The sequence below is a fragment of the Rhinopithecus bieti genome, unplaced genomic scaffold (genome assembly GCF_001698545.2).
Source record: "Rhinopithecus bieti isolate Rb0 unplaced genomic scaffold, ASM169854v2 scaffold_48345, whole genome shotgun sequence".
NCBI lineage: Eukaryota > Metazoa > Chordata > Mammalia > Primates > Cercopithecidae > Rhinopithecus > Rhinopithecus bieti.
The window spans coordinates 536,282-541,222 of record NW_016819344.1 but is presented as its reverse complement, the minus strand read 5'-3'; the positions used below and the strand labels follow the sequence as shown (position 1 = coordinate 541,222).

The 4,941-nt window shown below is 40.7% G+C and overlaps 1 long non-coding RNA gene across 1 annotated transcript in view; it reads left to right on the top strand.

Moving 5' to 3' along the window:
• The window catches only part of LOC108519668 (uncharacterized), a 13,624-nt gene that overhangs the window by 6,302 nt on the left and 2,381 nt on the right, over window positions 1-4,941 (top strand). The gene's annotated exons all lie outside the window — the stretch shown is intronic.

The following is a 4,941-nucleotide window of genomic DNA, read 5'->3' as shown; positions in this document are numbered from 1 at the left end:
CGTATTAGCCAGGATGGTCTCGATCTCCTGACCTCGTGATCCGCCCGTCTCGGCCTCCCAAAGTGCTGGGATTACAGGCTTGAGCCACCGCGCCCGGCCACCAAATTTTTTTAATTGCTCTCATCCCAGTGTAGGCTATTATTGTGATGACTATAGAACCCCATTACATAAACTTGGGTCTAAGATGACTTATTCTGAACTCTCTCATAAAAATTCCAAAAACTCTTCTAAAATCAGAGTTAAATATTTACATGTCTGGGGCCAGTGGTTCATGCCTATAATCTCAGCACTTTAGGAGGCTGAGGCAAGCAGACTGCTTGAGCTCAGGAGTTTGAGACCAGCCTGGGCAACATGGTGAAACCCTGACTCTACCAAACAAAATACAAAAGTTAGCTGGGCATGATGGCATGTGCCTGTGGTCCCAGCTACTTGGGAGGCTGGGGTGGGAGGATCACTTGAGGCTAGGAGACAGAAGTTGTAGTGAGGGAAGATCACACTGCTGCACTCCAACCTGGGTGACAGAGTGAGACCCCATCTCAAAAAACAAAAACAAACACACAAACAAAACTTACATATCTGGGATAAGGCCAAGTGTTCAGGTATAGGAAGATGCCAATAATGTAAACAAGTATTAGGTATAGAGTTCCCAGGTAAGGCCTAGTCTCTTTGCTCCATAAAGCTAGTCTAGTCAAAGAGCCAACAATCTCACTAGAAACACATGACTTATATGCACAAATAACTAAACAACATTATAAAGCAACAAACAGTTTAAAGACTAGGAGACCACAGACAAGAACTGTTCCAGGATTAAGGTGTGGAGAAAACTCGTGGAGGGTGAAGTACACAAAAAAACGCAAGACTTATATAGAACCATAAAGTATGAGTAATATTTAAAGTAAGTGAGTGAAAAGTCAAGTCAGTAAAAAACATTTCAGGCCTTATGAACGCAGAAAAAATATTGTGCATTCTGTGAAAGATTTAAGTACACCAGGCAGGCTACCCATGTATGGCCTCAACTGAGCAGAAGGACAATTGGAATGACTGAAGGTAGAGCAATCTGAATGCCTAGAAAATGAAAGAAATCTAGGAAATGGAAACCACTACATGATTCTGATCAGAAGTCGATTTGATGAGTCATACTGAAGAAACATTAATTTGACAGTAGACAGTTGTCAAAAGGGCAGAGCAGAGAGGGTGGAGGCAGGGATTCCAGCGAAGCAGCTGCTAAATCAAATTGAAAATGAGTTGATGAAAGCGCATACTGGGGAAATGGACAGATACAGAAAAGTCAAAGGATGTATAGAAGGAGAATCCACAAAATAAGGACGCGGGGCAAGGAGTATGTAGAAAAAGAATCAAGCAGAAGTTCCGTTCATGGTTTTAGCTTGAGCAACTAGAGAAAAACGATGTTAATGACTTTTGTCACAAAAGAAGTTGGTTTTGGAGAGAAGAGGCTGACTCACCTTAGGAGATGCTGGGTTTGAAAGATGGCAGAAAATGAGTGTCGGTCTCTCCCTTTCCCACTCCCAGTGGCACTTCTCTGCTAAAAAGCTTTATTATTGGAGTTCAGCAAAAAGGTCAGGGCTGAGAGAAATGCCCAAGAGTCATGCATGTAAGTAAGTACATTCTTTAAGGAAAAGAGTTAAGAAAGAGAATAGTAGAGGTTTAACAAGAGCTTGGAAAATGTGCCTATTTGGAGTGATGGAAGGAAACTCTGCAGGAAAGGAGATACAGAAGGTACAGTAAAAAAGAAACTGTAATCTAGCAACATGAGAAATGACTTTCAAGCAAGAGTGGGAAGTGTATAGTATCACATTCTGAAGAAAAAAATAGCAAGGAGAATGAAGACTAAAATAAAACCCTTAGTTACAGAGATGTAATTTTTCTCAGGGACCTTTGACAGTGGAGTTTAATTTATCTAGCTTTTTGCCTGGAGAGTTACATCATCATTTGCTAAAATCTCTCACCTTCTGCATGGCTCAGCATTTCCATAAACGTTTTTCTGATTCCTGTCCTCCTGCATCTGCCACTCTAAAAAAAATGGGGAATGGACTGGGTGCAGTGCCTCACGCCTGTAATCCCAGCAGTTTGGGAGGCCGAGGCAGGCAGATCACCTCAGGTCAGGAGTTCAAGACCAGCCTGGGTAACATAGTGAAACCCTGTCACTACTAAAAATACAAAAATTAGCTGGGCGTGGTAGTGGGCACCTCTAATCCCAGCTACTTGGGAGGCTGAGGCAGGAGAATCATTTGAACCTGGGAGACGGAAGTTGCAGTGAGCTGAGATTGTGCCACTGCACTCCAGCCTGGGTGACAGAGCAAGACTCTGTCTCATAAAACAAACAAAAATCTTAAAAAATGGAGAATGGATGGTCAAATAATTTCATACTTGTCAATGACATAATATTGAGTCCTACATCCAATATTGGTAAGTAGAATCAATTACTGGTTAGGGTTTCTCACAGTCGGGAGCAAACACAGGGAATAAATACAGCACTATACACAATACCAGACAGTGTAGCCAGTCAAGGCAGATTGCATTTCATATGAGCAGCTTCAACAGAGCTGCATTCCATTTCTCATACTCCATCTTTTTATTGTAAAATACAATCAAAGCATTATAATCAGAAACCCCCGGCTGTAATTACCACTGTTATCCCTAGCTATGTCCTCAGCATAACTGGAAAACAGAAAACCCCCAGATTTAAATTACTTTTAATAAAATAAGAAAAAAAAATACAGCAAGTGATCTTTCCACTCCTGCTACAATCCTTGTGATGAGCAAGAGAGTCTGGAAAACAAAAAACAAAAACAAAAAACCTAGGTAGAAGATAGAAGAGGGGAAATACCAGCAGGCCCAAGAATGATCAAAACTACTACTGGGGCCGGGCGCGGTGGCTCACGCCTATAATCCCAGCACTTTGGGAGGCCGAGGCGGGTAGATCACGAGGTCAAGAGATTGAGACCATCCTGACCAACATGGTGAAACCCCATATCTACTAAAAATACAAAAATTAGCTGGGTGTGGTGGCACACACCTGTAGTCCCAGCTACTTGGGAGGCTGAGGCAGGAGAATTGCTTGAACCTGGGAGACAGAGGTTGCAGTGAGCCGAGATCGTGCTACTGCACTCCAGCCTGGCAACAGAGAGAGAGTCTGTCCAAAACAACAATAACAACAACAACAACAACAACAACAAAAAACACCTACTGTTGGAATGAGTAAGTTCATCCTCAGTATGAAAATACTGGAAAAACTTACTAGGTCAGAGTACTGATTACATGCAACTCAAAGTCACAGTCTTCTGAATGAGAAGAAAATAAAATAGGGAAAGAAGCACTTTGGAGATTGTTCATGAAAGAGGAAAGGAGGCATAGAAGTCGGGAGCAGTGGCATCCTGTAAGACGAAAGAGGACCCAAAAATCATAGGACACATAACTACTTCACCATCATCATCATCATCATCATCATCATCATCATCATCTCCGTTAATCAAATTGTACTTCTTGTACTAATAGAAAAGGATGCCTTTTTAAAAATAGGAATAGTATATACTGCTATAAATGTTTAAAGGCATAAAAATATGAATAAAATATACTAGTCGACTGTTAAAAATGTAAGATGAGACTCCAAATCCAAACTCCTATACTGACAACAATTTTCTCCCAAACTTACGCGAAACTAACCATGAAGCAGAAGAAAATCTAACACAATACTTGGAAATGAATTAAACAGCCTTAAGGACACATTTGTAGTTATTAAGAAAAAAAAAACTCTTAAAACAGAAATTCAAAAAGTAAAAACAACCAGCAGAAAGAAAAAATTTAAAGAGAATTAATTGAACTCAAGAAAGATATGAAAGAAAAAGACAAAATGAGGACTAACGTACAAGATGCCTAAGCAGGGGCTCTAATCTCCCTTGGATATGACACTGAGGTACCTATCAAAAAAGCCCACCAGCTACCTGGAAAATGTACTCAGAATCAACAACTGTGATGTCCTAGCAAAACGAAGACTTCAAAGATAAAGAAAAAAATTCTCCAGTCTTTTAAACAAAAAGATCAAATAACTTACAAGATCAGAAGACTCTGTCATCAGACTTCTCAAAAAACAAAAAAAGAAAAGAAAAGAAAAAGTAACATAGAAAGCAAGGCAACAATGGGACAGCATTTTCCAGGAAACGAAGGTGTGAACCTAGAATTTCAAAACCAGGCAGATTGCCTTCAGGTGTCAAGTATGTAAAACAACTGTTTCAAGACACAAGAACTTAGGGAATCATGCATCCACGAGCCCTTCTTAAGCAATCTGTTGGAAGATAAACTCCAGCCAAGAGAGGACTGGGCAAACTTCAGAGAACAAACAAAATTAAAACGTAGTGAACACACACACGCGGGTAAGAGAGTAGACATTCAGCACCCAGATGCTGTATGTGACAAAGTAGAAATAATGCAACTAAAAACTGGAAAGAGAAAGGAGGCAGGAAAAAAAAGTAGAATAATCACATTGATTGTTGTGTAGGCAGGAAGTGTAAGTTAAGAAATACCAATAAAATTGATAAACTAGTTTTACAAAGTTAAATAAAAGCACTTGGAACTAAGCAGTATTTAAAAGTATTAAAAGTATTTAAAAGCAGTATTTAAAAAGTACAAAGGTAACTACTGGGAAAAAAAAAACCATGAAAATCTACCTAAATGTCAACATTTTAAAATATAGGCCGGGCGCGGTGGCTCAAGCCTGTAATCCCAGCACTTTGGGAGGCCGAGATGGGGGGATCACGAGGTCAGGAGATCGAGACCATCCTGGCTAATACAGTGAAACCCCGTCTCTACTAAAAAATACAAAAAACTAGCCGGGCGACGAGGCGGGCGCCTGTAGTCCCAGCTACTCGGGAGGCTGAGACAGGAGAATGGCGTGAACCCGGGAGGCGGAGCTTGCAGTGAGCT